The 22,228-nt window shown below is 41.3% G+C and overlaps 1 protein-coding gene across 23 annotated transcripts in view; it reads right to left on the bottom strand.

Moving 5' to 3' along the window:
• The window catches only part of ATXN1 (ataxin 1), a 426,916-nt gene that overhangs the window by 354,578 nt on the left and 50,110 nt on the right, over window positions 1-22,228 (bottom strand). For 2 of the 23 annotated variants that reach the window (XM_070777650.1, XM_070777655.1), the window contains exon 1: window positions 638-20,997. The exons of the other annotated variants lie outside the window; for them this stretch is intronic. The gene's annotated coding sequence lies outside the window, so the exon portion shown is untranslated. Of the gene's footprint in view, window positions 1-637; window positions 20,998-22,228 lie in introns of those variants that run through there. 23 annotated transcript variants of the gene reach the window in all.

The raw sequence follows: 22,228 nt of genomic DNA, 5'->3' as shown, positions 1-22,228 counted from the left end.
TTGAATAAGAATCACCGGTGCCTCTTAGCAGAAACAACATTCAAACTTCAGGACTTGACCACCTAGATGTTGCTCACAGGCAATAAAATGACATGTATAGGTTACATTGCCCAGGAGGAAGCAACACGGTACAGGGTTGAAAAAAAATAAAAATTCTTCATCTGATTTGGATGAAACACACAGCTTAAAATACACTGAACGGCACCAAAAATGATCTGCTGAATGAAAAGAAAAGCCATTCTGACTCAAGGCAAAACAAGCTATTGTTCAGCGAGTGGGGCTTACTCTGGATTCCCACTCTCCTTTGCAATCCCATTTTCGTGAACCGCAGGTGGCAGGCAGGTCCCGCCTTTCAGCTTCCCTGACTGTACACGGGAAGCTTTCCTCACTTCCCTCCTGGCTGCGCCCTCCCTGCTGGTCTAGCTGGTCACTTGCACACATGCTCAACCAAGGGCCTGGGGAGGGACTTCTCTCTGTATCTGGGGTATGGACGAGAAAACACTCCCCGTTCTGCCTCTGTGGTCACTATGTCTCTGCTGGGTACTAGTCTCAGTGTGTTCTGGACTCCCTCCCCACGTCCATTCCTGCCTGAGGATGTGATCAAAGACGGGCAGAAGAGAGCCAAGTCTGAGCTTACCAGGAGATCAGGTTTTCTGGTGCCGAGCAGAAAGTCCAGAGATAAGTGCTGAATCCTGGCCATCTACAGAGCAGCACAAAACTAGTCCTGTTCCTTTTTACTGCTGCGGTTGCCATGGCCGACCCAAACAATATACCCCGGCTTCTCTCTCTCTCCTCCGGCTTCCTAACCACCTCCCACAGACCTCCAGCGTGGGCAGGACCAGGCCCTAACTCCTTGCTGATAGGAATTTAGAAGCTGGAAAGGATTTTGAAAGGGATCATACAGGCAGGTCGGCCCTGAGGGGGTCAAGTGGTCAGCAGATGGTCGGTTTTTAGCTGCAGGGCTCCGCTTCCCTGAGTTTCCACCTAATTCAAAGTGGAAAACAGATCTTAAGAAGGAAAAGAAACTGGCTTAAAAAAAAAAAAAAACCTCATCTTGGGAAAATGACAATCACCTTTAAACTGTGATTTCACCACACTCAGCAAAACAAATGGGGGTTAAAAAAAAAAAGAAAGTAACATCCTGGATTTAGAATATCTGGACAGAGACAAGAAGGGAGAGAATTCACAGTCTCAGTCATGGGTGATAAGCCCTGGGAATGGCATGAATGTTGTGATTTTCTTGTTTAAAACAAATTCCTGCTTAAAGACGCCACTTAAAAAAAAAAAAAAAATCCAGACATAGAAACCACAGAGAGAGAGAGAGAGAGAGAGAGAGAGAAGGAAGATGACCCTAAAAATAAACCACAGATGAATTTTTTATAATAATTTTGAAACTAAAGACAGAGCCGCCCAGGACAGAGGGAGACCCAGCTCGGCTACTGTCCAGCTATGCAAGCCATTTTGGTCACTCAGGTCTTAACCTAAACAACGGGGGAAATGGAATGAAGCATCTTTAAATTCCCTAACAGTTCTAAAATTCTCTTTATGAAGAGTATGAACAATATTGCAACTAGGCTTGAACAAAACCGTATGAATAAGGAAAAAAGAGATGGGAGACTGACTCTTAACGGTGGTTACACTGCGCCCTGGGGTTAAGGGTGACACCACCCTAACTGTCAATTTGCTTCATTTAGGAAACCTGGGCCTAAAATAATAATTACCACGACAGGGGGGGAGTGATGTCCATCACTGTAATGCTCCCGATGTCACTTTGCACACGAAGAATGTGCAAGTTTTATGCTCTATACATTTACCACAATAAGAAAATAGAAATCTGCATCGAAGAGGGGGGAAAATTGTGACGAAGCCCACACTGAATGAATGTTTTGAAGGTGGGCGCCGAGTTGAAAATGAAAACACGGACTTGAGTTTCCATTTCCTATCTCCTTTAATTTGGTCTCCGGGGCCTGCTAAGCCCAGTTTCCACTTCTATCCGCATCTGAGAGAAATGGCTTATTTGCTGTTTCACAGAGTGGCTCCTTAGCGGTCTCTGCCTCTCTCTCCCCTTCCCCACAAAGACGGGCTGTCATTCTACAGAACTAGACAAATGCTGCAAATCACTACTAAAAGCTCCTGCGAGGCACTCCGTCGAAGAATCTGTACAGATCAAAATCTCAAGTGCTTACTTGCCTAGGGACTGCCATAATTTGAGGTGTTGCTTCTTTTTAAAGAACAAAAAACAGATGCTCTGAGCTGATGAAAGTAAATGTCCTTTCAACACATCCCTTCTCTAGCACTTGAAACTCTTACCAACAAGAAGGGCTTCCCACACTCAGTTCGGTAGTTTCTGCACTCTTTTTATTCTTTGAAGTGGCAGTGCAACGTGATTCTCTACCTGGGGTCAAACGACGCCTTCCAGGGAGCCTTTGGAGGGCACCCTGAAGCAGGGTGCACTCAGGGAGCTGCCTGCATCTAACTGCGACACCAAGGACGCGTCTCTCTGCATCAGAGCTAGAATGACCCAATGCTTCTTGACAGGCTTTACACAGAGTCTCAAAGTTACATTCACAGGCTTAGGCATTTCCAAACTTCTGCACAAATATATACCTAAGAGCATTTCTGCCTGGATCTGTAAGCACTCCAATGTGAATCAAATAAGTGGGAGGGACGGTGGTGAAGGCAGTGGCAGAGAGACCAGTGAACTTGGAGATCTAATCTCAGCCCTGCTCATACTCTGAAAGTCCCCAAACCTCCCCAGGCCTCATCTCTTATCTGTAAAATACATAAATAGGGCCAGATCATCCTAAAACCCCTACAAGCACTCATGAATACAACCACTGCCCACAGCAACCTACATAACAAGGCAAAATCAAGTAGTGAGCTCACTCCCAGGCTGGAAAGGTGAAGGGATGAAGGGTGAGTAATGAAATTAATGGTACTGGACCCCGGATGTACCTAAAACAACTAAACCTCCTGCTTTGCCCAGCTGCACACTAAGTTATGGGAGATATGTAAAGAAGTCTGCTTCTCAGGGAAGCAACCATAATAGAGACTGAAACTGAATCCTGGACCTGAACAAAATCAAGTATGTTTAACACCTAGTCCACTTCTTTCATTCAGTAAGCTTCCTAGGTGGCTCGGTGGTAAATAATCCACCTGCCAACGCAAGAGACACAAGCAACACAGGTTCGATCTCTGGCGGGGGGAAGATGCCCTGGAGGAGGAAATGGCAACCCACTCCAGTATTTTTGCCTGGAGAACCCTACAGACAGAGGAGTCTGGTGGGCTATGGTCAATGGGGTTGCAAAAGAGTCAGACACAACTTCGCAACTGAGCACGCACACAAGTTGCAGAGGTCCCTCCAGAGGTCTGGACCTATTCACGTGCTGGACACGTCTGCCTGGAGGTTCTGCTGGGCTCTGCTGGGTCCCCCACCATAGTGAATGGGGTCATCATCCACCGAGTAATTCAAACCACAAACTCCTCCCTCTCACTCACCTCCAACGTCGGATGAGTCACCAAGTCCTCTGGGTGCTGTCTCATCTCCACCTCGCCAATCTACCCACTCCTTCCACCATCACTCCAAGCTCTCTGAGAACAAGGGACCTATCTCCGTGGGGCCAGGTGGGATGACCAGCACACAGGCCGGGGATGAGCATGGAGCAGGTGCTTCATGGCTGTTGAGTAAGCATTCCTCTGTCACCTGAATTTCTAGAACTGTTTCTCCTCTGGGCTCCCAGCTCACCACTGGTCCCTTATCACAGCAAATGCCCAGTACAATAATGGGATTTCTAAAACACACACCTGATTTTTCACATCCCTGTTTCAAGTTTTTCAGTGGGTCTGCATTCCATCCCAGATAAAACCCAAACTTCTGGGTTTGGCCTACCAGACCCCTCCTGCCCTAGACTTTGAACCTCTCCAAGGCGGTCGGGCCAGCCTGACTTCAACAGCTTCTTTAGCCCATCTGTATACCATTCTGCACTGTTTTGTTCCTTTTTGCATACGCTGCCTAAATTACTTTGCATACGCTTGTCTAAACTACCTCTCATTCTGAGAAGCTTAGTTTGAAGGACACGTGTCCTGAAAGCCTTCTCACACTCCCCTTTTCCTTCCTTCGATCCGATTTATTTTTCTTAATAAACTTACAGAGAACTATTGTGTTTTATTTACCTAGTTACTTTTAAATATTTATTTTTATTATTCATTTGGCTACACCAGGTCTTAAGTTGCAGCATGCAGCATGTGGGATCCAGTTCCCTTACCACGTATCAAACCCAAGCCCCCTGCATTGGGAGCATGGAGTCTTAGCCACTGGACCACCAGGAAAGTCCCTTCAATTTAATTTAGATGCCCCTTCTCTGTGGTTTTGTAACACACAGGTACCACAATGCTTAACAGAGAGTAACAGTTGAATCTGTTGCCTGCTCTCAGCACAAGGGGTCAAAGCCCACACCTTATCTGATGCTTTAAGCTCAGGACCTACAGCAAAATTTGACATATAATGAGGATTCAAGAAAAATACTTGAATTAATGAAGAATGGAGGGGAGGGAAGGGGAAGGAAAGGAAAAAAAAGGGCTCAAAAGAAAGAGAAGCCCCTGAAGGGATTTGGTGCTTTTCAAAAGGTTAAGCAAACCAGTCAGTGTCGGAACTGGGTTAAGAATCCAGTCCTCTATTTTCTCTGATGCATCTTCCGTCCTCCAAATCCATGCTTTTTTTTCAAGGATCTCTACTCTTGAATTTCTTTGGTGGTCCAGTGGTTAATATTCTGTGCTTCTGATGCAGGGGGCGCAGGTTCAACCCCTGGTCTCGGAACTAAGATCTCACATGCCACATGGTGCGGACAAAAAAATAATAATAATAGAAAAAAAGTTTTTTTAAGTAATACAATTTAATAACAGGGATCTCTATTCTTTTGGACCCTGTCACCTTCTCCTGGAAGATCCCCTATAGGGTCTTTACAAACTACTCTCAAATCCTTCTCTCCTATCAGCTCTCTCTCTCTATAGAATTATATACTCAATGATCTGCCATCTAGATGTCCTACTGATGACCCAAATTTAAAACAACAAGAAATAAATAAAAATAAATACATTTCCCCCTGCCTTCTGCAAGGAAAAAAAAAAAAGCAACAACTCAAACTAAAAAGCAAAACACTTGTTCCTTCTAAGTCACCTGAGCTTCCCTATGCCCATTCATATAGTCATCTGAGACAGAAATGTGGAAGTGGGCACTTTTTTAATTACTTAATTTTTTTTCTAAATTATTATTTCCATTTCAGGATATATGTTGTGTCTTTTACATTTTGCCTCATTTAACCCTGATAAGAAACCATGTAACTGGAATTCAAGAAGGGGATAGGGCTAAAAAAAACAACCCCAGAAATTTAATATATTGGCCATTCATGCTTAGCACCATCACCCCCTCTTTCTCTCACATATGAGAAGACCTACTGATTGTTACACAATACACCCACTCTGACAGCCACTGTATTCACTAGAAACCTCTGAAACTCTCATGACTATTACACTGGGACCCCTAGGTAGTGTCTCTGTCTCCAGAATCACCCCCATCAATTCAACAGTCCACTCTGCAGAAGAATAAACTTTCTTAAAGTACCAGTCACTTCTGGTTCCCAACAAGATGGGGAAGTTGCATAGACTAGAGGTTGAATCATCTTAGAGTTATGCCCGTTAACTAATGTAAGTATTCCGGGAACTCTTGGAGGAAAGAAGGTAGTAAAGTCTCAGGAGGGGGAAAATCTCAGACTGAGGCAGGAAAGGTCTAATGGTTATGAAGTGTGGAGTGATTTGGGGAACAGAGAAGTTATTGATAAGCCTTAGAGAAAACTAAGTTTATAGAAACATAAGGTTAAACATGATAAGAATAAAATAAAATATATTCCCTCAAAACTAGCAAAAGAAAATTCAGTCTATCCAAAGAAAGGAAGGAAAGCAGTTAAAAAAAAAAAAAAAGAAGCAAAAGGAAATAGCAAGTAGAAAACATTAGTAGCAAGGCTAAAATGTCTTAATAAAAATAATTTAAATAAGTGAAATTGGGTGTAAAGTCAGTAACTAACAGAGACAACATTACATTTAAACTACATACAATAAGTAGTAGAGGAAAATGAACCACTTTAAAGTGAAAGTATAAACCAACATTGAAAATAAGGAATTATAAAAAAGAAAATATGAACAAAAATAAAGACAAAATCTAGGACAGTACTTTTAATATCAGACAAATGGAATGTAAGTCATAAAGCATTAAAAATGACCATGAGGGATATTATATACCTGCAAAAGGAATGCTCAGTAAAGAGGATTTTATGATCATGAACATACATGCATCTAATAAAATGATCTCAAAATTTTAAGGCAAAATTATGGCAAAAATCAGGTAAATCAAAAACGTATCTAGCAATCAAGAAAAAAAGGAAAAAATTCTGTATAGCAATTATCCTTCAATTAAAAAATAAATAAATTTAAAAAGAAAAAGAAAAAAGGAAAGCTAAAAATATTTCTGGGAATTAAAATACTTAACTATTAACCTGGGGAGGAAATAAAATAGAAATAACCAAATACTGACTTAAGCAACAATTAAAGTATTATGTATCAAAATCTGTGCAGTGCAGTTGAAACATGAGAATTCACCCTAAGTCCTTGGCTGAAGCCTGAACAGGCTACAGCTATTAAGCCCATACCCATAGAGCAGGTTGTACACACGGAGAATTACCAGAGTTCTAGAACAAATGTCGTAAAAACTAAAGAGCATTCACTAGAAAGAAATAATTCTAGAAATGTATGTACCTGTACACCTAGGAAAAGAAAAGAATAAAAATTTCAAATCAAATGATCTACAAAAAGGAGAGAAAATTATGCCAAAAATAAGGAGTAAGAAAGAAATAGTAAACCTAAGAGCAGAAATCAGTGAAACAGAAAGTCGGCAACAGTTCATTCTTCAATTCCCAGCAAGTCTAATTACAAAAACGAGAAAACAAAATAATAATAATGGAAAAGCAGATATTGCTACAAATCCTACAAATATTAAATGTTACAAACAACTTTATGCCAATAATTTTGGCAACTTACAGGAAGTGAACAATTTTTTGAAAAATGGATACAAAATTTACCTCAACATAACCAAAAATGTACAAAAACTCTGCTAAAAAAAATAGGTTACTATCAGTTAAGAAAATTGAATTCCTTATCAAAATCCTCAGCACACAGTGATATAACTGCTTTGAAACCTGATTACAGTCACAGTTACGCAACGCTACACGTGTTAAAACTCAGAACTGTAACCAAAAAAGGATATTTTGCTGTATAATATTTTTAATTAAATTAAATACTTTTAGAACCTTTGCACAAAGGAAACTCCAGGCCCAAGTGTTTTCAACTATCAAATTTCACCAATTATTTTTAAAAGAAATAAAATCTTACAGAAGTGCTTTCAGAAAATAGTGAAAACAGGAACACTCTAGCACACACTTTATAGAGCAGCATAACGCCAATACTAAAAGCTAGCAAATACTACACAGGGGGAAAAAATTAAAGACAATTCTTAATGGGCATATTTGTAAAAACAATAAAATATCAGCAAAAAATTCAGTAATAGGTAAAAAGAACTGTGCATAATGATAACTTGTTCTTATCCTAGGAACTCAAGGTTGATTCAAAGTCTAATATCAATCAATGTAATTTACCAGATAGAGGAGAAAAACAATATGATATCTTATTAGAAGCAGAAAGAGAACTGTACAAAATTCAAAATCCACTGCTGATAAAAACAAACATCCCTAATAAAGCTAGAAACAGAAGGTGCTTCCTCAATCTGATAAAGGACAACTATGAAAAAGTTATAGTTAACATCATACTTGATAGTAAAAGAGCAAATTCTTTCCCTGTAAGGTGAGAGACAAGGTGTGGTTATATATCCTCACTCATAAACGAAGTTAGCAGTCCACAAACATAAGGTCAATAAGGTAAAAATCAACTGTATTTCCTTATATAACATCAAGTAATTTGAAAATGAAATTCTAAAAAATTAAATGTATGACAGTATCGGAAAAAAAAGCAAAATGCAGTTACATAAGACAGGCAGTTCCTTTGCACCAAAAATAGGGAGCCATCATTGAAACAAATTAATAAACAAAAAGAAATATACTATTTTTGAATTGGAAGTCTCAATATTGTTAATATACTTATTTTCCTTAAATTGATCCCTTATAATTCAATGCAAGCCAAACAAACTTCTCAAAGGCTTTTTAAAAAATTAAAGTCAATTATAAAATGTGTATGGAGCTCTAAAAGAGCTGGACCACCAAAAACCATCTTGAAAAAGAAGAATAAAATTAGAGAATACATAACACCTGAGTTACCATGAAGCTGTTTTAGCCCAGTATTGACCTAAGTTTAGCATGCACATCAATCTAATAAAACAGAGTCTTGAAACAACAAATATTCTCAACTGATATTTGACAAAGACATTAAGGTAATTTGATGAGGAAAGAAAACTTCCTCAATCATTTGATACATTTCAATAAATGTTTGAAAAAAAATGGAACCCTGACCCCTACCTCACACCATACATTAAAACTAATTTGAGATGCGTTAGAACTTTAAATATTAAGACTAACCCAAAAAGCTTCTGAGAGAAAATTTAGGGGAACATTTCAGTAACCAGAAGGTAAGCAAAAGCTCCACGAAGACATGAGAAAAAACATTTATCTTAAAAAAATGGTAAATTGAGACTTCATTAGAATTAAAAACTGCTTACCCAAAAACACAGTTTAAAAAAGAAAGATAAGCCAAAACACTGGGGGGAAATGTTGTAATACATACACTTGACCAAAAAAAAAAAAACATATTCAGAATATATAAAGAACTAAATATATCAAAAAAAAGCAACCAACCCAATTTTAAAAACTGTCAAGGAATTTTAAACAGACACTACAAAAAAAGAAGATACACAAATGGCCGAAAAGCACATAAAAAGATGCTCAATATCATGAGTCATCAGGAAATGCAATTAAAACCATGTGATACTACTTCATTTAACCACTAGAATAGCTAAAATTAAAAAGAATGGGGCGGGGGGTGGACCAGATGCTGGTGAGGATGTGGAATGACTGGAACTTTCATATACTTGGGGAGGGAACATAAAATGCTGCAACCACTTTAGAAAACAGTCAGGTTCTTATAAACTTACACACCTAACCAGTGTCCCAGTAATTCCACTCCAGAGAGAAATGAAAATATATGTCCACAAAAAGACTTGCCAAAGAGTATTTACAGCTGCTGTCTTCATAATAGTCAAAACACAGAAACAACCCAAAGGACCATAAACAAGTGAAAGAATAAACTGTAGTATTCACACACACACTGGACTACTAGTCAAAAAAAATTTTTTTTAACTGATACATGCAACAGTGTGGGTGAATCTCTAAAATGATATGTTAAACAAAAGGAGGCAGATACCAAAAAAGTACCTACTGAACGATCTCGCTTGTATAAAGTTCAAGAATAGACCAAACTCATCTACAGTGAAAGAAATCAGAGCAGTGGTTGATTATGGGCAGGGGGCGAGGGCGGGGAGATTAACAGGAGAAATAAAGACTCTCTTTGGGGTGATGGACATGCCCTGGATCTTGAATAAGGTGCTGGCTACACAGACATATCCAGTTATCAAAACTCACTGAACTATACATTTAAGCTGTGTGCATTTCACTGTATATAAACTCTTCCTGAATACAAATGAATTTATTAAGTTAAGATAAAGATATACTTTCCATCTGGAGCACCTGCCTGGGGATAACCCATGCTCTTCGTAAGGAAAAAGTGAACAGAGATGCGCTTCAGTGAAAAAAAAAAAAAAAGCCGTGCAAGGGAGGCCAAGTAAGAAAAAGCTAAAGGCAGAGGAAGAACAGTGGTCTGGTCGAGTGAGAAGAGAAATCGAGAAGACTGAGTCAGAAGGGGAAGGTACAAGCCAAACAGGAAGACGCGAATGAGCTGAACGTAAGGAGCAGAAAATTACAGACATACAATTGTGTTTTAAATTAATACAGCTACTGAGTTACACTCTGAAAAGAGCTGAAGGCAGTTTTATTTGGAAACTGTCCTCTTCTTCCCTCCACACCTCAGTTAATCAAGTGGGAAACAGGGGAATTCGGGGAAGGCATGAACCTAGATACATCCCTCTCTTTTCTTTTTTGAAAACCAACCACCATCAATATAATCCTGAGTTAACACATTCCTGTCTATGGCATTTGATCAATGATAAACATCACAAGGTCACATGTGGCCGTTAATATATTTACGTATAGACATGCTAGGATAATGAGATTCACAATCTATTCATTCCTTTAATAAGTGAATGAAACCATGACCACAAGTCCCTCTGAGGGAGTATCCTAGTTAACTGAAGCTGGCCTTGGAACCAGAGATAACATTTCTCCTCCTTCCAGTTGAATTAATAAGACGAGCAGGAGATGACTAACACGAGCAGTTGATGAAGCAATTAATGCCAACTCTCTCTCTTACTCATCCCCTCCAGCAAAAGAATTAACCCCGGCTGAAAAAGTAGACACCATGTGAGCAGAATGAACTTTACCACACCATGGAGCTACAAGCAATGAGTAGGAGGGTTCCGGTCCAAACTCTCTGAATCTAGGGCGACCTCTACGAGATCAAATTTCAATAAGATTGCGTTCATCAGCGCTGCTTCCTCTATTTCAATTGACCAATGCTGGCTTTACAGGAATAGCTTTGAGACATTCCTACAAAATTAGCTGACTCACTGAATTTTTAAAAAAGGAGAACAGAGCAAAAAAGACATCACTGGCCTCTGGTGCACATGCATGTGGGAAAAAGCATCTCTGTGTTGGAGTGGATGCCGAAGAGTAACGATCTGTCAATGTTATTTAGGCTACTTGTGGGAGAACTGCTTAATCCCAAAGTCCCTTCTTGTTTCTACTGGCTGAGGTATCTAGAGAGAACCAAATATTCAGGAGTAGCCAAGAGTCTCAGAAAACGTCTGGTTCAGGCGATTTTGGTGTGTGGGGGAAGAAGGGGACATTGAATATTATTAAATAAATTATATATATATATAATATGGGTGTTGAATATTATTTATCATATTATATACTAATATATCACAGTAATATTAATAAATTCAATTGGATGTGTTTGTATATATTAATAAACTCGATTTATTATTACATGTATTAATATTAATAAATTCAACTGGATGCTTTTTCATAATGCGTTCAGTTCTCCCACCACCTGAATACCCACCCTCATCCTTAGAGTATGGTTCCTAGAACCCCAGCATCGATATCATGAGGGAATTTTGTTACAAATGCATATTCTCAGGTCCCAATAGAGGAAATCAGAAATCCCAGAGCCCAGGATTCTGCAGTTTCACACGCCTTTCCAGTTAATTCTGATGCTGTCTCAGTTTGAGACCTACTGCCCTAGGTGATGCTCCTCTGGCCCACTGTTTCTGAACCTCGGTCTCCACTGTCTCAAGACAAAAAGTGAAGACTCGGTAGCCTTTGTTTTGCGGTGCCAGGTCGGCAGAGCTTGAGTCACTTGCCCACGACCACAGTGTTGAAGCAGGGCCAAGCCAGCACTGAAAACAACTCTCATGTGTATGGGGTTTTATAATCTGTTCAAAATGGATTTCCAAAATAACCCTGTGAGGTAGTCAGAACTGTTACAGATATCCTTCATTCCCAGATGAAAAGGCTGGGCTCAGGGAAGTGAATGACTTAAGTCTATAAAACTAAGTAACAGAGTTGAGACTAGATCACCACCACCCACCCCCATTTCCTGATTCCTGGATTGGGATTGTCGCTGCTCCTGGCAACTGCCCAGCACCCCTTCACCGTGTACCCACACATGTGTGCCAACACCCAGGTGTGAGAATTTGCACATTGAGAATGGATGGTAAAGTAATAGGAATCATTTGTCTTCGCCTGGATTCTAACATTAAAGATAATCCAATAAGATGTAATAGTCACATTCTGACCGGCCCATTAGCATGTACTACTGCTACTCTCGTTTCTCACTTCCGCCCACCTCTATGAGCTGGTCCCCAATTCCGCAGATTTAGGAGAACACCATCTGACTGAAACGAGACACTTGGGAGAGCACCCACTACCACTAGCGTTTGTAAACAGCTTCTCAAAAAGATGGGGAAGGCAAATTCCCTTCAGCCTTTCCAATCCAGTCCTTTTTAAAGTTTCCCTTTTTAGCACTTTAAAAATACACGTTGACAAGTACACACTGCTACACATAAACCAGAAACCAACAAGGACCTACTATATAGCACAGAGAAGTCTGTTTAATATTCCGCAATAACCTAAACAGGAAAAGAATTTTAAAAGAATAGAAAGATGTATATGTATTAATGTAACTGAATCACTTTGCTGTACACCTGAAGCTGATGCAACGTTGTTAATCAACTATTCTCAAATACAAAATAAAAATATTTTTCCAAAATGCATATTTTCACTTTGGAAAATACAAAAGTGACCCAAAAATACAAACCTCTCAGATAACACTTAACATTTATCCTGTTTGATTTTTTTCTAAGTACAGACAAAAAATAACTAATAATATGCAAATAGAACAATTTTTTAAAATTTGGACTATGTCACTTATTGTCCTATATACATTTCTTTGAAAGCTATGATGGGGATAGGCTGAACTGCAGTTATACTACATCATCATGAAGCAAGATACTTATATTCTAATTCTAGTTTTAACATGTTCCAAAGAGGGCTTATTAATTCATTAAACTAATAAATAAAATTTATTCCAGGTGAATTCTTACCTAGATCAATTCTAGGAACTAAGAGCTATGGAACCTGCCAGATAATTCACACTATATACTGCCAGGAAATCACAGGAACAAGGTTCACTGAAGTCTAATCTCTATCTCATCCATTGCTATGGACATGAATGGAAGCTGGGTTCTCTCATTTTCCACGTCATCACCTGAGGCGGATGTTCACTCTCCCATTCTCTCCATACCGCTGCCCTCTGCCCATGCCAGCCCCATTGTTACTCACTTGGGTAACAAAAGGTCTTACAACTCTCTGCTTGGAATTCGTCCTCCACCCTGGGTCAGATCTAATACACATTTGCACAGACTACCAGAAATAATGAAAACAGCTGAAATTACTGGGCACATCTCATGCAACTGGCACTATGCTAATGCTTTTCATACATCTTTATGACAAAGAGGCAAATGTTATCATGTTACTATTAGAGATAAGGACTTTAAGGCTTGGAGAGGTCAAATAACTTGGTCCAAGTCACACAGCTAAATAGATTTGGAGCAGCATGACCCCAGAACCAATCCCATTTGTTAACTCAGAAAACTGCATGCTATCTGTCATCAACAGCAGTGGTTTCCAATATTATTTTTTAATCCAAAATTTTACCGACTGTGAACAATAGATATTTTGCTCTAAATATCTGTTAATCAAAAAAATATACAGTGACCAAAAAGATACTATTAATTTAGTAACACTTTAAATGAATTTGGGGTTGATGAATTATATCAACCAGCTACATATATTTGGGAGAAAGCACTGATTTCTGTTAGTGATATTAATTATTAAACCCACACACGAAGCTTACACTGCATATGGATTTATGTGTGCATGCTAAGTCACTTCAGCCGTGTCCCACTCTGTGTGATCCTATGGACTGTAGCCCACCAGACTCCTCTGTTCATGGGATTCTCCAGGCAAGAATACCGGAGTGGGTTGCCATGCCTTTCTCCAGGGGATCTTCCCAATTCAGGGATCAAAAGCACATCTCTTACACCTCCTGCACTGGTGGGCAGGGTATTTACCTGCTAGGACCACTTGGGAAGCCCATATGGATGGGTAGGTCCTCCTTCATAAAAACTGTGGTCTCCCGTTGTCCTAAAATCTACAGATTAGAGACCCCCAGAAAGTAAAGTAAAGTCTTTATCATGAAATACCATGAACTCCACTATTTAGGCCCAATCTACATTTCCAACTGTGTTTCTTGTCCCCTCTTCGCCACATACCCGCCGCCCTACCTCTGGGTGTGGTAGACAAATATTCCTACACTATTGGATTTCATGCCTAGAGGCCCCCAAGCCACATCCATCGCAAGCCTCTTATGAGAGAGTTCTTTAGCTCAAACATCTTCAACTCTGTGGAGCCACCTCTGATAACACCTCTATCCCCCATGATCAAATGAACACAGTTTTCCGTTTATTTGATTGTGGCCCTGTGATGACATTTAAACACACTGCAAATAAAAAGATGTGCAAATATCTGACTCTTCCTCTCATCCAAATTTCCAGAGGGTAAGGACAGCACTTATTCATCAGGGTCCTTGTCCCTTCTCTCCACTCTCAGCCTCTGGTAGGTGCTGTCAAATGAATATCAGTACCAGCCTGGTTGGTAATTTTATCCGGGGGAAGTCAGTTTGGCAAATAGCTCTTGCCACTAAAGGAGCTCTATTCTGTGTGTTGTAATGGCTGATCATCTGTAAACTGTAAAACTCCCAACGTCCCACCTCCAAAAGCCAAAGGCAAGTACTGACACTAGGAACTGGAAAGTCTGAGTCCAGTTTCTGGCTCTCTCACGAAGCAGCTCTGTGACCTTTACGCAAGTCTCATTCTTCTCTAATCCTCCATTTGTTCACTGAATTTCGGTGGGAGGAGGGGGACTAAGCTTCCAGTTCTTACTTGTTGCAATTCTATGACTTGCAAATTCTACAGACCAAGGTTGGCAAACATTTTCTGAAACGCACCCAAGAGTAAATATTTCATACTTTGTGTTGGTTGACGATCCCTTTCTCAACTACTCATCTCAGTTCTGTAGTTATACAGGGAAAGCCTCCATAGACATTAGATAAATGAATGGACACTGCTTGTTCCAATAAAACTTTATTTCTAAAAAAGTGGCAGCAGGCCAGATAGGGGCTGTAGGCCATAATCTGCCTACCCTTGCTCTGGGCAAATGCCTCCATGTTGCTGTGCAATTCCCAGTGCTTGATCTGAAGTTATAATTCACGGGGTGTTTATTACAAAGTCTCCAAGGGTCTTATAAAGAGTATAATGAGGAGTATAGTAAGATATACACCACCACTCCCCACCAGGAACTTGAAAATGGGAAAAAGAGATTGCCAAGTCAGAGGTTTACAGTAAGAACTAGACTTAATGGATAAGAATATACACACACAAAGTCAATGAAGACAGCAAAGTCCCACCCCCACCCCCACCACAGCCCCCTGCTCCAGCCAGTACCTGTGAATTACACTCAAAAATTTAAGAAAAGATTGTCTTCCAAAGGGGCCATGGGTTGGCTCTTCCAGGGATGAGTACAGTCACTAAAGCAAATGTGAGCAGTGCCAAGGCTGTTGTGGGGAAGAAAGTGGCTTCACTATCTAGGCAACCCTGGTGAGATGACTGTGGGTCCCACTAGAAAAACATCCTTCTCCTGAGACAAAGAGAGCAACAGCTCTTCCCTGCTCTGATTCCAGGCTCACCAAACAATTACCTAACTCCCTATGAAACATTTCTTAAGGAGACGGAAGTGCTGTAACCCTTACTGCTACCTGCATCGAGAAAGCAAGCAATTTCTCAAAGTGAATCAACAGAATAGCTTCCACTTGTGATTTACATTCCAGAGTAGCTTGACACAGAGCATACGCTGATCTCGGCGCCCAAGGATACTCGAGTGACGCATCTCACTGTGAATTACCACGCCGGCATCAAAGTGCATGCTCCGCCCAGACGTTACTTAGCTCTCTGAGTCAGTGTGGCAAGTCCTGGACACAGACCTGAAGCCATCTCTGGGCTGCAGGGCGGAGGGTGGCGAGCGGGTGGAGACCCAGCCAGCCCTCTCCAACAGGCCGGCTGACACACCACTTCCAGCTCTGCTCACTTTCAACTGATTTGAAGCCAGAGCATTGGCGAGTGCAGAACAGGGTTTCTGTTTGCCTCCCTATGCGTGTGTACAATGAAAGTCAGCAAAAACCAGACTTAAGTCGAAAAGAGCAACAGCCAAGTATTCATAGTTCTAATGAGTGACTGGCTTGGCTGCCACCATAAGGTGCAAGGAAGTTTATATAAGGGGTATTGGGGGTTTTTCTGCCCTAATATATTGTCTTCATTGGAGTATAGTTATATTACAATGCTGTGTTAGTTTCTATTGGAGAAGGAAATGGCAACCCACTCCAGTGTTCTTGCCTTGAGAATCCCAGGGACCGGGGAGCCTGGTGGGTTGCCGTCTATGGGGTCGCACAGAGTCGAACACGACTGAAGCAACTTAGCAGCAGCAGCAGCAGTGTTAGTTTCTGCTGCACGGCAGAGTGAATCATAAACCTCAATTGTGGTGAAGGGTCAGTGATGTCCAGAAAATGCTAGATCTCTGGCCCTACTCAGCTGAAAAACAAAAGCTCAGTCCTGAAGTCGGAAGAGTTTTAGCCACACAAATACGACACTGAATTTTGCCTAGTAATAAGCCTGGAGCAAAATGAAAGAAAGGGCTCCAAAAGGTCAGGGTCTGCTTCCCTAAATCATGCCAGGATATCTGAGGCCAAGCGGCCCCAGACCTAGGAGGAAAGGCAGAGCAGAGCAGCTCACTGCAGAGGAGCAGGAGCAGGGAGCACCTCCTTTCCTGTTCGCTGTGACACGATCCAAGTTCCACCTTCTGTTCCAGAACTTCTAACCCACAGGTCACGCTTCTACTCACAGAAGAGCCGACGGAGTGAGCACGTCCCCTAGGAGAACTCTTAACTTTCTAATTTGCAGTGTGTTCTGTTGGCAATGCTGTGTTTGGTGGCACAATCCAACTGGGAATTAAATATTATACGCTCACTAGTAAATTATCAAAATGTAAACTAACAGCTATAGCCGACACCATCTGAAACTGCCAAGAACTTTCACACTGTGACTCTAGTGGGAAGGAACATCCCCCCACCCCCCACCCCACTCTGTTTAGTCTTTAGCTAGGTTTGCCCTTGATGACAACGTGCTCATGTATGTATGTGGATAATGTCGACAGGAAGATGACCGTGCACTTTGGTTCCTGGCTTTTGACTTGGAATTTCCAAGCAGGATTATCCTGGGTGTGGATAATATTCAGCAAGATAAAACTGTAATTTTTGTAAGCATTTCTACTCATCATAATTTTGAAAATCACTTTCCCTGACCACTACACTTCTTGGAGAGAGAGAGAGAGTGTGTGTGTGTGTGTGTGTGCGCGCGCGCGCGCGCGAGCACACGCATGTGTTCCGTCAGTCATGTCCAACTCGTGTATTAATTTCTTACCACATTTAACATAGTGCCTTGCACACAATGAGTATTCAATAAATATTTGGCGACGGGCTGACCTCACAATATCAATTCCAATTAACAGAAATCCAGCCTTTCAAGTGAATTAATGACAGGAACAAAATGCTACATCACAGAAAATGTGACTGTTCTATAGTCCTCTATCTTCCTACATGGAAAACTATGAAGTTCTTCTATATTAAAAACTCCTTAGGAAAGAGCAAAACATGTCTATTTTCCTATGCCCCCGCAAAGTAGAGGATGAAAGAGCAAGTTTACTTCCCTTGTACAGACTGAGAAATCACCTTTGAAATTCACGCTAAACAGCTAAATGGAGCAGCAGACTGTCAAAAACTGTCAAGTGAAATAATTATTGATTGGAGCATTAAAATTAAAAATGAATGTAGGTTAATAGATGAAGATGCCTGGAAGAAAAAGCATATCATTTAAAACTAGAAAAAATCAGACAGTGAATCTGCCAATCAGGCTTGTCGAGCTTAGAATGAAACAATTCAAAAAAAAAATAAAGATAGCAATGAAATAAAAATTAACCACACAATGGCCTTTGTGACAGCCAAGGATAACTGCGCCAGGTTCTCTTGATGGCTTGCTTCCCTCCCTCAGTGTTATCTGCTCAGTTGTGTCCGACTCTTTGCGACCCCATGGACTGTAGCCCGCCAGGCTCCTCTGCCCATGAAATTCTCCAGGCAAGAATACTGGAGTGGGTAGCCATTCCCTTCTCCAGGGGATCTTCCCAACCCAGGGATTGAACCCAGGTCTCCCGAATTACAGGCAGATTCTTTACCATCTGAGAGACCAGGGAAGACATTGACATAAATGCCAGGGTTGAGAGATTGAAACTGGTGATTATCAGTTTGGTGATCTTCATGCGAATGGACTGAATCGTGGTCTCCAGTCCATGACAACCCTCTTCCTGGAGAGGAGTGTCCTTTGGTACTACCCCGTCTCTAGGCTGACAAAGCTCTCCTTTATAGATCTGCTGAGCTGCAGATCCACACGTCTAAGTTAATTAATGCCCAGCATCTCCCCCTCGCAACAGTTCATGTGCCCCAAACAGAACTCTGGATGGTACCACCCCTGCCTTGGCTTCCTCCTAAACCCAACTCCCCCATTCTCTATGAAGGGCACTGCCATCTTGGATTGTCTCTTTTCTTTCCTTGCTACTTCTAATCCATCAAACAAGTCCCTGCTGCCCCACTGTGATGCAGAACCGAATCCACCCATTGCTCTCTATCTCCCCGCTCTCCTAGCTCATCTGGACCACTGCAGGAGCTTCTCCTGGTTGATTCTTCACTCACCTACAACTGCTCTCCCATAGGATCCAAGCCATCTTTATGAAACACCGCAGACACCATCACTCCCCCTGCTTAAATGCCCTCCATAGTTCCCATGATGAGTTGAACAGCAGGCCCCAAAATGGTATGTTCACATCCAGAACCTGTGACTATGAGCTTCTATGGAAAAAGAGTTTCTGCAAGTGTACTTAAGTAAAAAAGATCTCAAGATGAGATCACCCCGGATTACCTGGGTGGGCCCCAAATCCAGTAACCAGTGTCCTTAAAAGAGACAGAAGAGGACAAGACACAGACCCAAAGGAGAAGGCCATGTGAACACAGGGGCAGGGACTGGAGTGACTCTGCCACAAGCCAAAGAATGCCTGGAGCTACCGGAAGCTTCAAGAGGCAAGGAAAGATTCTCCCCTGGTAACTTCAGAGCGAGGGAGGCAAGGTGACAGCTTGGCTTTAGACTTCTGTCCTCTAGAATTGTGAGGGAACAAATTTCTGTTGTTTCAAGCCACCAAATTTGTGGTCCTTTGTTAGGACAGCCCTGGGAAACAAATTCAGTCTCCTATCACAGGTAGAATAAAATGCAAGTCCTCTTGCCTCTCACTCCAGAGTGAAAGCCTCTTCCTGACCGCAGGGCCTTTGCATGACCATTCCCTCCATCTGCAAAGCTCTTCTGATGATGTCACCCCTACAGCATTCCTACACATCACTGAGGTCTCTGCATAAGTGTCACATGCTATGAAAGGTTTTCCCTGACTTCCCCAAATAAAGTCACCCTCTGTCTGCCACCATCACTCTTTCTCCCCTAATGCACCCTGCTCTGATTTTTGTCTGAAATACACAGCACACTTATGGATTTATAAGCAGTCTTCCTCCCCTATGAAAAGGTAAGCACTCCAAGAGCAGGGGCTCACACTGCATTTGTTCATTTATATACCCAGTGTACACACTCTGCCTGGCACCTGAATATCCAGTTGCATAAGAAGGAATAGTTTTCTTTTCTTCTGCTAAATTATAAAAACCTGACTTGATAGCACCATCAAGAGAGACTCTGTTACAGGTCCAACAGGCGACTATGATTTTTGAAGTCTCTGAGAGTTACAATCCCTCATCCATTATATCAAAACACAGTTAGTTGATCAAAGTGTGGCTTTTCCACTTCTATTACTGGAGTTAAGATGAAGCACAGTGTAAAGGAGAGATCTAGATCCTTCAGCTACCAGGCCATGTGACCCTAGGTAAATAACTGTCCTCTTTGAACCTGGAGAATGGAATGCTGAAACTTGTTGTGTCTGAATCCACAGGACGCCCCTGAGAACCAATTGAGGTCATTTAATCAACAAAGTATTTCTCTGGATATTGTGCAGGCCAGATGTTGTGCCAGCATGGTGACACAGCCAGAACCTAGACAAGGTATGTCTGCCCTTATCAAACGCAGATCCAAGCATACAGCTTTGCAAGTGGCAAAATGTGCATATGTAAAAGCAGGGGGGTGCGATGTGTGCTTGACACTCCAATGTAACCAGCTCCCCATTTCCAAACTGTTCAAGGCTTTCTGCTCTGCATACTTCTTAACACAAATGTGAACAAGAAGATGGATCTCCAACGACATGGATTACCCTCTTCACTCAATCACCCGCACAGTTCGCATGGGAACCTCATTTGTCTCCTGCTGAGCAATTTCTAATACAGGAAAAAAAAAATCAGAGCTACCATGAACAAGGGTATAACATTTAGTCATCTAAAAATGGGGATGGGACAAACCGTGAGACGTTATTTATTTATTTATTTTACTTATTTCAAAATAAACATGCTGTTTTAGATACGTACCAGGGGTGTGAGCAATACCAACTCAAGGTAGTTCATATGTGGCCATGTCACAATAGATTTTTGTTTTTTATTGACGCACAGTTGATGTACAATGTTACGTTAGTCTCAGATGTACAGCAAAGTGATTCAGCTATACACGCATGCGTGTGTGTTCAGTCGGTTTAGTCCTGTCCGACTCTTTACAACTCTTTACAACTCTTTACAACTCCATGGACTGTAGCCCACCAGGCTCCTCTGTCCATAGGATTCTCCAGGCAAAAATACTGGGTTGCCATACCCTTCTCCAGGGCAACTTCCTGACCCATGGGCTGAACCCAAGTCTCTTACATCTCCTGCATTGCCGGTGGATTCTTTACCCACTGAGCCACCTCAGTGGGTGGCTCCCAGTTATACATATATATGTATATTCCTTTTTTTCAGATTATTTTCCATTATAGGTTATTACCAGATTCTGAATATAGTTCCCTGTGTTATACAGTAGGTCCTTGTTGTTCAGCTATAGGAGTGTGTATCTTAATCCCAAACTCCTAATTTATCCCTCCCCACCCCCACCCCCTTGGTAACCATAATTTGTTTTCAAATGCTATCAATTATATGTGGAATCAAAAAAAAAAGATACAAATGAACTTACTTAAAAAAACAGAAATCAACTCACAGACACAAAAGAAACTTAGGGCTGCCATGGCCATTTTTAATCATGTGAAAAAAGGTAGCCCACAGCTTGCTTTATGTAACTCAGACATAGCATCTTATCCTCGAAGCTGTCCAGACCTTTCAATTCTACATTAGTGGTTCTTATAAAACTCTGGAGGGCCAGAGAATTCTTTGAGAATTTGGTGAAAGCTATAACCTTGTACCAGAAAAACACATATTCATATAATGTCATGTAAAGACAGTTACTGGGGAGTCATGGGGCATTCTGAGAAAGTCCAATGACCAGAAATGCAAACTCTCCAACCACTCTACTTTACTGTCAGCCCACGGGCACCTCACCCAGCCTCCTCACCTGATCACTCACCTGTGTTTCTCTCCCCTGCTCTCCCCTTGGTGTATGCAAGTGCTGAAACCACAGTATATATAATATAAAATCCAAAACAATAGGAAAAAATTAGATTATACAGAGAAAATATGTCAAATTATAAAGTCCTGAATATTGACTGGAAGGACTGATGCTGAAGCTGAAAATCCAATACTTTGGCCACGTGATGCAAAGAGCTGATTCATTTGAAAAGACCCTGATGCTGGGGAAGATTGAAGGCAGGAGGAGAAGGGGACAACAGAGGATGAGATGGTTGGATGGCATCACCGACTCAATGGACGTGAGTTTAAGTGAACTCCGGGAGTTGGTAATGGACAGGGAGGCCTGGTGTGCTGCAATCCATGGGGTCTCAAAGAGCCGGACACGACTGAGCGACTGAACTGAACTGAACTGAGTCATCATAGTAAGCAAATCTGATCCTATACAAGCTTTGCTAATTAAGCTCTGCTATTAGTATTTTCTATAATGAAAATTAAGGTTTTGTCATTCAAGTTCTTTAAATGAGTAAGTTAATGCATCTAACTGGCTAAAGTTGAACATATAGTGTTGCTTCACCCACTCTGTTAGTGACAATACAAGTAGTAAATGTGGGTAACAATACTAGTGGTAACTGTAAGTAACAATACTGGTATAAGTGTGAATAACAATACTATAAGCATGAGTAATAACACTAGTGGTAAGTGTGAGTAACAATACTAGTTTCCCACTCTGTTCAAAAGTTCTGTT

The sequence above is a fragment of the Bos indicus genome, chromosome 23, assembly GCF_029378745.1.
Source record: "Bos indicus isolate NIAB-ARS_2022 breed Sahiwal x Tharparkar chromosome 23, NIAB-ARS_B.indTharparkar_mat_pri_1.0, whole genome shotgun sequence".
Lineage (NCBI taxonomy): Eukaryota > Metazoa > Chordata > Mammalia > Artiodactyla > Bovidae > Bos > Bos indicus.
The sequence above is the reverse complement of the archived record's forward strand: the minus strand, read 5'-3'. Positions and strand labels throughout refer to the sequence as shown.